Raw genomic sequence first — 12,581 nt, 5'->3', positions numbered from 1 at the left:
AAAGGTGCAAGGAATACATTGATTAGAACAACAAAAAAAACCTTAAGTAATACAAGCCATTATCCACTCCACATTATGAGACCGAAGACCAATCCTGTAGAGAATGAGTGTAATATATGACCAGTCCACACTGTCATATGTCTTGTGTAGGGGCATCCCTAACAAGGATATTAATGCTTTGAATATTGTACATGGCCGCACATGCAAACAGAACATCTGGAAGATCCACGTCAAAACCCTCTGGAAACCTTGCAACAATGATTTCCTCCAACGCTTTGTCATGCAATTCCTCGAACCGTCCGTTTATAGGCTCCAGGGCTGCCTTCAGAGAGAGCTCCAGAATGCATCTCCTACACTTGCACTTGAAACCCCAGCTTTCGCACATGGCTTGGTGTTGCAGCAATGGGACCAGGGTATCAAAATAGGAAATGGTGATCTCCTTTCCTCATTTGATGGGATTGCAGGCATGAATAAACATAGCGCTTCCCACTTGCAACCTGCTCGAGTTAGGCAGGCATGAATGGTTGATGAAGGATGACAGTAGCCAAAGACCGTTAAAAATCTGGCCTCGATGGACGAGTTCGGCTTCAGAAATTGAAGCATATGTCTGTTCGGCTCCACCAACTGTATTCCGACTTATAATATCGCATATACGGTTAACATCTACCTGTAATTTTTCTTTTCCCGCTACAATTTGGCCCTCCGTCTTAAACAGATCAATGGCTGAAACGTCCAGGCCACGATGCGCAGAGTAGTCGTTTAAACTATAAAGCTGCTGAAGCAATCTCTGCGATTTTCTGGCAGCACTAATGACGACGGCAACAAGATCTTCTTGCGATGGAAGATTAATGTTTCCCCGGTGGTCCACATTAATCCTGGCTGAGTCATTATCATAAGCTACTGCAACGGCGTTGCTTACATCGGATTGTTTGCCAAAAAAATTTGTTTCAACTATATTTGATTTAGGAATCACCAATTGATTAGCACATTTAGGACTAACATAATTATTTCTTTTAGTAGGACTGATAGAGATTATGATGTCTCTTCTTGCAAGTGATCCTTTGATGTTAAATAGTGTGCGAACACATGTACTACGGGTTTCAGGAAACCTTTCATTACTAGTCTCCATTTTTTCCTTGATGTTTTTACGTAAACAATATGTCAACTGGAGCTATTTTTATTATAAAATATCACTTATTTCTCCTATATATATTTTTCAAATATTCTCCTCTTCTTCTTCTTTTTTTGGTTCTCTCTTTTAATAAAAAATTTATATAATAATAATTTATATATACTATAAAATTATAATTATATAAAATTTATATATACTTTTTTGAAACCCACTTTTCCTTTTATATGTAACTATATAAGGCTTATATAGTATCCTTTTTTATAATTATAATAATATTTTTTTCTCTAAAAATTTGGATGAGACGTGACTCTTGGTATGGTCACAATTTTTAGATTTGAACGATTAAAATTATTTAGATCACACTTTTTTTTCTCCAATGTTATCAAAATATCTTTTACTTTTAAAATACCATGGGCTATTACCATGGGTTGTTTTTAAAACCTCCTGTAAAAAGTAATATTTACCTTTCATGTAAGAGCTTTTGTATTCTTGTTTCTTTAACTTTTAAAATACCATGGGCTATTACCATGGGTTGTTTTTAAAACCTCCGTTAAAATGCTCTGCACATAAAAAGTAAAACGTATTCCTTTTGTTTTTTGTTTTTTTTTCTTTAACTTTTTAAAATACCATGGGCAATTACCATGGGTTGTTTTTAAAAACACGGGCTTCTCCACGTAAAAAGCTTTAAATATACTTGGTATGAGATTTTGTATCCGTTTTGTTTTTTGTTTTTTTACTTTTTATTTTCTTCTTCTTTTTTTTAATTTATTTACTTATATATTTTTTTTGGTTAAATTTTTTTTTAATGGCCAAAGGCCTAAAAAATGGAGAATCTCCCAATATATAGCGAAACGCTTCAATTATGACAGCAACAAGGTTGACGATAGGTTGATAGCCAAAGGCCTGGTGATCAGCCAAACGTGGCTCCGATACCAAATGAAGCGAACAAAGTTCCTTCTATAAATTAATTACTCCAGAATACTTGGAATATCAAGATATCCATGAGGATACAAATATTATATATTAAATATAAATAAGAATGATAATGATAATGACTTACAATGAGAACAAGAGGCTTGCTTATATATCATGCAAGTGTCTCTTCATGAAGAGTCATGTCCTATTAGACATGCCTCTTCAACCTAATTATTAGCTTAACATAACTATTATTTATGATTATTATCTTTTACATTATATTTATATTATTTATATATTTTATTCATTACATTGTATTAATTAAAGAAAAGATATTTGTTGAAAATAATTATTTATATATATGGGTTAAATAGTCTTAAGGGTTCGGTTAAGTGGTTTAGAGTTGTGAAGTTTTTGATATTGTTGTTAGTGCCTATTGATTATGGGTTTAGATAATCAAAGTAAGTTTTTTTACCATCCACGAAATGTGTGGAATTAATCTTGATTTGTTGTGTTTTTATTCTAAATAAAAGAAATAAAAATAAAAAAAGTATATCTATATATATATATATATATATATATATATATATATATATATATATATATATATATATATATATATTAAACAACTATAGTATGCAGCGTTGCTACTTAGTATATGTCCCATGCAAAAATAATTAATAACATAAATTTTTAAAATAATACTATTATTATGTAAAAAATTGTCTATATTTATTGGGATTTTGTAACATGTTTTTTAGGTAGAATATTATGTTGAGTAGCAAATTTACTTTTATATGTGCTATGTTAAACGGAATGAGGAGCAGTTCAACTTTTATATTGATCCGTTTATCTTTTAAAAATTTATAGTTGACTTTAAAATTAGATTATTATTTTAAAATATATTTTTCTATTAGAATTATTTTCTATTTGATATGAAAAATATACATGTTTAGTATTTCAAGAATTTCTTAAACTCCACAACAAGGTTTGAAGTCATTACAACAAAATTTACCATGTTATTTGTGTAGATTAAACCTAGGCTAGCAGGATAACAATAATTCCTCCCAACCACCCAACATTAACCCAATTTATGTTAACTTCAAATCTGTAAGTGTTGAGAGGGATCAAATCTATCTATAAGTGTTGCGAGGGATCAAATCTATGAGGATGTAAACCTCTTTTAAAATGCAAAACTTGAAGAAAGGTTTGCACATCCAAAGATTAGACTTGCCTAATTTTAATCATGATTGACACACAAAATTTGTAGAAGATTATGTATATGTCTAATATTAATCTATTGATTGTAAATTTACTCACTTTACTCACCAAAATAGAATAAAATAATAAGGAAAAATAATAATAAATTATGTTTTTCATATCATTTCTCTCCACTTCCATTCTAGTTTTCTATGTTTTCCTATTATTTCTTACATTTCAACCTCTTTTAATACTTTATCAAAATATTGAAATGAATTTAATGAAGTTTGAAATTCCTGGATTGGAAGCATGGGCATCCTTGCAATGTAGTATAATGCTTACCTAGTAGTATAATTAACATGAGCTTGTAAAAAACGAGATACTAATGTGTTTGCTTATTTATTTGGTTATATAACATTTAATTTTGCGATAAGATGTATATAAATTTTCTTTTATGAGTTAAACAAGGCAATATAGCTAGTGTTCCCTGCCACTTAGTTTAATTATTGAACATTGAATGGTATGAATTAACTCTGACAGTTAAACAAGTTCAACATTGTAGATGGAATAAACTCTAGGTTTAATTAATACAAAATACAATGATACATGTTAGCACATGTTAAACCATTCATAAAATGCATGAGTTTTTATTTTTTATTTTTATTTTTTATTTGGAAAGAATAACATAAATTTGCATTTCAAATACTTGAATGAGAGCATAATATAACAAATTATAGTACTTTGACTAAACAAAATTTAGTGCTTAAAGCAAAAGTCACAGTTCTTTCTCATCGATTTCAAAGTATATCAAAATTTTGCATTAGAGATGTTTGAAAGAAAACTTGACACCATATTCACTTAAGTGAGAATGTAATATGTTGTAAAGACAATGAAGAAAGATAATTTAACAAATAACAATACTTTGACTAAATATAATTCGGTGCTATCTATTAAATAAGTGAATTTCTTGTGAATGAGTAGAACAATTAATTTTTCAAATTAAGAAAAAGTAAAACTAAAACATAAGGGAAATAAGGAAAATTGAATATGAAAAGATACATCAAACTCATATTATATTAACAAGAAAATTGCAAAAATGTTTCAAAACATTTATGCATTTTAAAAAGTAAAAATATTGTTGTGGTAATATCACTATTAAGAAAAAGGGGCATTCTTATTTTTGACATCAATGTTTTTGTGCATGAATATAGTAATGATCATTCTTCTTTCAACATTGGAATTTAAGATCTATAATAATATGGAGTATTTTTTATGAATTTTGATCATCCGTGCATGAGGAAAAATAATACAAAATGTTTATTAATGCTTGCATAAATAGAAAATTGTAGCATTTTGTTATATCAGTAAAAAATAAAGGTGAAAGACTGAGAATGATACCTATTTTGTTTGTTGGTGTTGTCAACATCCAGAATCTCATTGTCATCATTGAGAGTGAAAAGACAATGAATCTGTAAATTGCGCAACATATAGAGTTTTTTTTTTTTTTTTTTTTTTTGCAGATATTCTTGGTAAGACATTTGAGCTAATTCAAATAGTTGTTTCTTAGAACTAATCTGTTTCTAAATCAACAACACAAGGCATTGTTATCACGAGTTCTTATAATGTAGTTGATAAAATGTAGAAAGAGAAAAGGGGTTTGTTGTTTGCACTTAATGCAAAATATTGACATATCTTCTATCATTGTAGATGATGACATTGGGAAACTGCAAAGTGCGCAAACAAGTTCAAATGGTGTAGAGTATGCATTTCCAATGATAAGTATTCCTTGCACTTGTTAGAAAATAAGACTAGTCAAGAAATGTATAATGAAAAATAAGTAACAGTGGAATGAAAGATAAGTAGATTATTGGGTATGTACTTCCCTAGATCTATCTATCGATTATTTTTTTGAGGTATTCTTGTATATCAATGTTCAAATGTGTTCTTAATTTGGCCTATGTTGTACGAAATGGTTTTTCCTTGAGGTATTTCCTCTTTGTTATGTTTTTGAAGAGCATAATTGGCATATCTCCACTTTGTTTCTTTTGTTCCATTTCATTGTAGATAGGTGTGAAGTTTTCAAATAGTTGTAGCTATGGCATAAAGTACCAAAAAGAATGTAATTTTTGGTATTGGATATAAATAATAAGTTGAATTGAGTAAGACTAATGGGTGAGTGGCACAAGGGTGAGCATTTTACCAATGCCTTATCGTCTTCAGATCTTCCGTTTGTAATATGTAGTGTAAATTGCATTCCAACTTTTTGAACTGTTGTTACAAGCGCTGCAACTGTTCCAATTCAGAATGCTTCTATGCTTTCTCCCAACTCTTTTATTGTTGTATTTGGAACAAATTTGTATTCTGCACAAACTATGTCGATGTTTTCTTTGTGCTTGTATTGTCTAACAACAAAATGTGGTCACAATCACCAGAATCATAGTTCGTTTTTTGCACAATTTGGAAATTTGTGACTGCAATTCCTTTTCATAGAAAGATCTTTTGATTGTGTTTTTCGATGAGGTCACTTAGAACAACCATTTCGATTGTCGTCAATCCTTGTTGATCAGTCAAATCGACACATAATATTTGACGTGATTTTGTTACTTTGTCCAAAAAAGTGTTGTAGGCAGCCATGAAATCACCATGAAACAATTTTTGAGATTTGTCGATGTTCAGTTTTTCAATTGATATTGGAATGGTTAACAATGCATTTGTGATGTGTACATATCATTCAAATCAGTGTCAATTACAAGGAGCCAATGTTGAAATATGTATATTGTGTTGAAATATGTAACTAGGTTCAATCTTCATAATGACATATGTAATCATGATTTGATGTATTTAATGTAAAGAGAAAAATAAATTTATTATTGTTGTTCTTGAGGCATGAGTTTCATGCTCAAGGAAAAATTATTTTTAGGTCAAGCAACATTGAATGCTTCTAGGTTTGTCAGAAAGTCCATTGAGTCATTGTCATATCTTGAAGAACCATTTGGGCATGTTACATATTGTAAATAAAATTATATGAGTCAAAGTTAGAGTCAAAAGACCCCCCAAGACCTTTTCTATGTGCTACAATCAAGTTAGCCCTCCAAAGAAGCAACTTGTCCTATCAAAAGGACATGTCAGCCTAGGTACAATGTCAAGTCGACCCACAAGCATGAGCAAGAAGCCTTTATATAAGAGGCTAGTTGATCATGCTGGAAGACACTCACTCAAGCATCTCTTGGAAGCACAAGAAGACCGAACATACCTAGCAAAGGGAAGAAGAATTCAAGGAAAGGAAAAGTGAAGTTTACAAGGACTGTTTTGGGTTATTCTTGTTCATACATGCAAGGAGACTAGGGCACAATTTACTGCAGCATAACATAAGTATATACAACTCAAAGAATTTTGAAACAAGGTAATAAGAAGATCCTTCTAGGAAGCCGAAGATATAAGGAGATCAACTCAAGGCAAGCTATGGAGAAGTAGGGATAAAATTTCCCTTATCCCATCACACGTGCAAAGGTTGCAAAAAGTTGCAGGAGGTCGAGAATTGCATTACAAGAGGCCAAAAATTGCAGTATAGTAGTCCAAGGCTGAAGTTGAAGATGAAGAAGAAATTGTAGTAGTGTTAAGGCAAGGTTGAATTTGTTTGACTCGACAAGAAAAAGGCAAGGTTTGACTTGGACTTGGAGTGTCTTCGTCAAGGAGGGTCATAGGTCTTTTAATTATTTATTTGAAGTCCTATAAGAAGAGAATAATTCTAGTGGGTTTTCCTCTCAATTGGAGAGGTTTGGGCCCTGACTAATCACCTATATATTGTCTCCTCTTGTCTCATTGCTCTTTATTATTTAACAGTTGTTTGATGATAAGAACACAATAATAATCAAGTTGAAGAAGAATCTAATCAAGTTAAGTAAAATTTCATCACAAGTAGTTATCAAAATAAGATAAATCACCTAATATGTTGCCCTGTATATTTCTCAACAAACTTTAGATATGGTAGATACAAATAAGAAATAGGCATAGACTGACTTGCCTTGATGCTTCTTTTTGTAGTTGTTTGTTTTGTTGTGATGTTATATTTCTTTGCTGCTCAAGGTGGCAAGGTATTTGGAAAAATGTAATCAATGACAAAGGATACATGAAAACCAGACTTATATATATGAAATAAGAAACCAAATAGAAGTAGAAATAGTATTTGAAAATACTTTCCTTTTCTAATTTTGGTCACTGTAGCTTTGATCCATTTTTCTTCTATAGTAGAAATGAAATTGCATTAGAAGGTTCTTTGCACATGGATGCAATGGATGTTCACAAAAGAGCATTGATAAATGTTTAAGTTTCAATGGCAACAAAAAGGGGGAAAATGATTTAATTGAAAATATGGGAAGAATTCAATATGTTTTATGATTCATTTGGATATATATGGTCCATTATGAGAAACGTTGTGTCATGATATGACGAATATGTATATATCTTGTAGATCTTGTAGTTGTGTGTTATGTTAGACCATACATGATCAATGAGTGATGTGTCCACATATGTATTTGCATCTAGAAGAAAATGGAGGTTGTAGCTATGTATATAGTCTGTTAGTTTCTTTGTTCTATTCCTACTTTGGCACATGTTAACATTGAGATCTCCTAGGGTGACTATTGGTTTACCAATAGATATATTTCATAATGATTTTTCAATAATATTTAGTATATTGGGAAATGTGGCATAGGGTGTTGCATAGACATTGGTAATTATAATTTGCATTCCATGTAGAATCATACTTTCCATATATGCTTCTACATTTTCTTCTTGAAACTGTGTATGTTCAACAATTCTTATATTTTCTTTGAAGCATGTGAGCAATCCATATTTGTAATGGCTTTATATGCAATTGAAGGTTTTGAAATTTTGTTGCAGCATATCTTGTTTCAAATGTGTCTCTTGTAAACAAAAGATGTCAGCATCCATCAGATCATAGTCATTCAGAACATCATTGATATAGGTTTCTAGGCTACGAGTGTTTAGAGAGAGAACTAATGTGTGTGAATGTGTGTGAAAATTTTGATAATTGTAATCAGTGCCCATTTTACAATCTATCACAGATGATCCATTCCAAATTTTTTGCTTAACTTTGAAGTTTTGTTTCTGTAGAGCTTTTAATAGGAACAAGGATTGCAAGTTCCTAACATGAGACAAGGTTGTGTAGACTAGTCCATGAGCCCATATTCTAGTAGGATCAAATGTAAGGTTGTCTATTGTGAGGCATTTTTATCTATGTATTGTGTGTGCACATGCCAATTGAACATGAAATTGTTTTCGTATTTTTAAATCGCTTGTCTTTGTTAATGGTGTTATTAGTTTTTCTACTTGTAATATGGAGATCATCCAATCTTTGAAACTGCCTTCACTAAATAAGTGAGCCAATTTTCTTGCTTGGCCATGTCCTATGTTTGTATCAAATAACTTGATCCATATGACATAAATTTTGTTTGTTTTTGTATAGTATTTAATGATTCCATCTACCCGATTAACAAGGAAATCTTATGAATTATAATTTCCAGCATAGATTTCAATTAACATATTTAATTTCACAACTATTTCTAAAGGAAATGTTGTTGTATGTAAATGTTAAGGGAAATCATTGTAGTTTTATTTTTCTTAGTCGATTGCATTGATGAAAATTTCGTCACTAGGAAAAATTGACAATATTTTCTTATTGTGCAAAGAAACATCTTGATTTTAATAAAAGAAGGTAAGGGAAATAAGGGTCAATAGGTGTAGGCCTAACACAATTTTTGTTCAAATATACTAGATCATCTTCTATTTGAGTGTTTGTTAGGATTCTATTTGTTAGAAATTAGTTAATGGAGCAATGAAATACACAAAATACTGTGGAAACACAAATACAATAACGCATAAAACAATTTGGGTTACGTCCATGGAGAAACAACCAGTCCTTCCTTTTATATTATCCATCAAAATGAAGAGATACAACCTACAACAGATCTGTTGTAATTTCCTCTTTGATCTCACACATCCTCCTAACTCTCTCTCTCTCACACTTAGAATAATCATATAAAACTACAATAAAATTCCCTCAAATAATCAAGGGTTTCATTCTAGGGAAAACAATCCTAAATTAGCATAACTTCTACCATAAGATAAAACAACTAATGAACGATTCATATTGGGTACGAAATTACAATATTTTACAAGAAAATTTTCATCTATTTTTAGCTTCGTGGGCACTGTGCCCGAACCCCCACCTGGGGGGGCCTCATAAAAGTCTTCATCACCCCCCTGACAGTGATTAAATGGGTGGTGTTGTCTCCCCATTAGGAACAAGGATCCAACGCGACTGAAACAAAAATCTCTGAATAATCAGGTTGCACACCCAACAATCTCCCACTTGGAGACTGATTATAGCAACTCCATCATTGCTTCACTTGTTGGAAACTACTTCCAATATGGACCTAGCTATTTCTCATCTTCATCATCATACTTGAAGACTAATTGAAACTGAGCATAATCTCAATTTCTCGATGGTTACAACTTTTGTTAACATATCTGTAGGATTCTGACTAGTGTGTATATTTTCTAGCTTCAAATGTCCATCTTACAACACTGACCATATGAAATGGTACTTGAGATGTATATGTTTAGTCTTGGAATTAAATGTTGATTTCTTTTCAATATGAATGGCACTATGGTTTTCATTGTATAACCTACCCATCTCCTGCTTCTTTCCCAACTCATCCATAATCCTTCGTAACCAAATCATTTTTTTACTAGCCTCCATAGTAGCAACATACTTTGCTTCTATTGTTGAAAGTGAAACATGGTTTTACAACTTTGAAACCCAACTGACAGTTTTCCCACCTACAGTAAACACATACCCTGTGGTTCTCCTCCTATTATCTCTATCACCTGCCATATTTGCATCAACATATCCCTGTAGAGCAATGTTTGAACCACCAAATAAAAATACTTTATTTGTGGTACCTCTAAAATACCTAAGAATCCACTCCAGTGCCATCTAATTCTCTTTTCTTGGATTTTTCATATATCTGCTTACAACTCCCACTGCATGTGCAATGTCAAGCCTTGTGGAGACCACTGCATACATTAAGCTTCCAACTACTTATGCATATGGAACTTTACACATATAATCCATATCTTCCTGAGTCTTGGAACACATCTCCTTACTTAGTTTGAAATGGCTAGCCAAAGGTGTACTAACTAGTATTCCATTCTACATATTAAATCTTTCCAACACCTTTTCAATGTACTCACTCTATGACAATGATAATTTGCAATTTTTCCTATCTCTAGTTATTCTCATACTAAGGATTTGTTGTACAACTCCCAAATCGTTAATTGAAAATGAATTTTCCAATTTTCTTTTGAGCACATTTATTTTCTACATGTTAGACCCTACAAAAATCATGTCATGTACATACAATAGCAATATAATATAGTTTCCATCATTTTTTGCTTTAATATGGACATAATGGTCAGAGTGAGATCTAATATAACCTTGTTTAGAAATAAACCTGTCAAATTTTAGATACCACTACCTTGGAGCCTGTTTTAAGCCATACAAGCTCTTCAATTTGTACACTAATTTCTCATTTCCTTTGACCCCATACCCTTATGGCTGCTACATATATATTTCTTCCTCCAAATCCCCATGGAGAAAGGATGTATTTACATCTAAATGCTCAAGATGCAATTCTTATACTGCCACTAGACTTATAATAGTTTTGATTGAAGTCATTTTAACAACAGAATAACAATTCTCATCAAAGTCTATACCTTTATTTTGTGTAAACCCCTTCACCACAAGTCTAGCCTTTTACCTCTATTTTCCTCCATCTTCTTCCTTCAACCTGTAAACCCATTTATTTTGCAATGTCATTCTACCTAAAGGGAACCTGACAAAGTCCCAAGTCTTGTTATGCATCAAGGAGTCCATCTCTTCTTCCATGGCTTTCTCCCACTTTTTCTTGGTATCTATCTGTATTGCTTCTTCATATATTTCTGGTTCACCAGAATCAATCAACAATATATAATATAATGAAGAGAGTATCGTTCAAGGGTTCTACTTATCCTAGTAGATCTTCTACAACCACTTTTAGGTGTTTTAGGTGCATGTTGTTGTTGTGGTTGTTGTTATTGTTGTGGCTATTGATTGATATGATTTCCAAGAACCTTTACTTTTTTGTGATCTCATCAAGCATTGCATATTCTCCATTTTCCTTTTCTTGTTTCTTTTCCTACATATAATCGTTATGCAATACCTTTTCATTAAATATAAGATCTTTTCTCCTAATGATTTTGTTATTTTCTTGATCATATAAGTGATAACCAAAATCATTAACACCATATCGAATAAAGGTAAATTTATTTTATTTTTCCTCAAGCTTTGTTCTATTTTCTTTTTTAATGTGGATAAAGGCTTCACAACTGAAAGTCTTTAAAAATGAGTAGTTTACCTTTTTACCTGTCCATACCTCCTCTTGAATACCACCATAATAGGAACTTAAAGGCCCTTTGTTTATTAGATAAACAACAATATCTACAACGTCTGTCCAAAATTGTAAGGAAAATATTGCATGCAATGTCACGCACATTGCATGCTCCATGATTTTCATGTTCATCCTTTATAGCACACCATTTTCCTATGGCATTCCTTGAACTATCTTCTCTCTACGAATTCCATGTTATGAACAGTAGTTATCAAACTCTTTGCTGCAATATTAAGCTCCATTGTCTGATTTGAGACAGTTCAACTTCTTTCCTATCTCATTCTCCGCCAAAGATTTCCATTTCTTGAAAGTATCAAATACATTAGATTTATTCATAATACAATAAATCCAGGTTTTTCTAGTACCATCATCAATAAAAGTAACATAATAATGAGACTGAGCAAGAGATGATGCCTGAGTTGGTCCCCATACATATGTATCCATATGGTCTTATTTTTATCTCTTATTTTCCTTCCCAACTCTAATAAATTTGACTCTTTTCTGTTTTTCGTAAACACAATTATGATATAAATCCAAATCAGCATGCTTAAAACCTGGAAACAAATTACTTGGGTGAAGAATCTACATCCCTTTCTCACTCATGTTCCTGAGCCTATGATGCCACAATGTTGTATATACTCCTATGGAGATTAAAGAATTAACAAAATTAGAAATACCATTGCATAAATACAATGTACCAACATTTTATCCTTTTTCTATTACCAGAGTTCCTTTAGCGACCTTTTGGGTTTTTTCTGTGAATGTAGTGACACAACCTTCACCACCTAATTGCTCTATTGAAATTAATTTTTTCTTCAAAT

This window comes from Pinus tabuliformis, chromosome 2_2 (assembly GCF_031772625.1).
Source record: "Pinus tabuliformis cultivar Carrire ecotype Pingquan chromosome 2_2, CPIR1, whole genome shotgun sequence".
Classification (NCBI taxonomy): Eukaryota; Viridiplantae; Streptophyta; class Pinopsida; order Pinales; family Pinaceae; genus Pinus; species Pinus tabuliformis.
The sequence above is the reverse complement of the archived record's forward strand: the minus strand, read 5'-3'. Positions refer to the sequence as shown.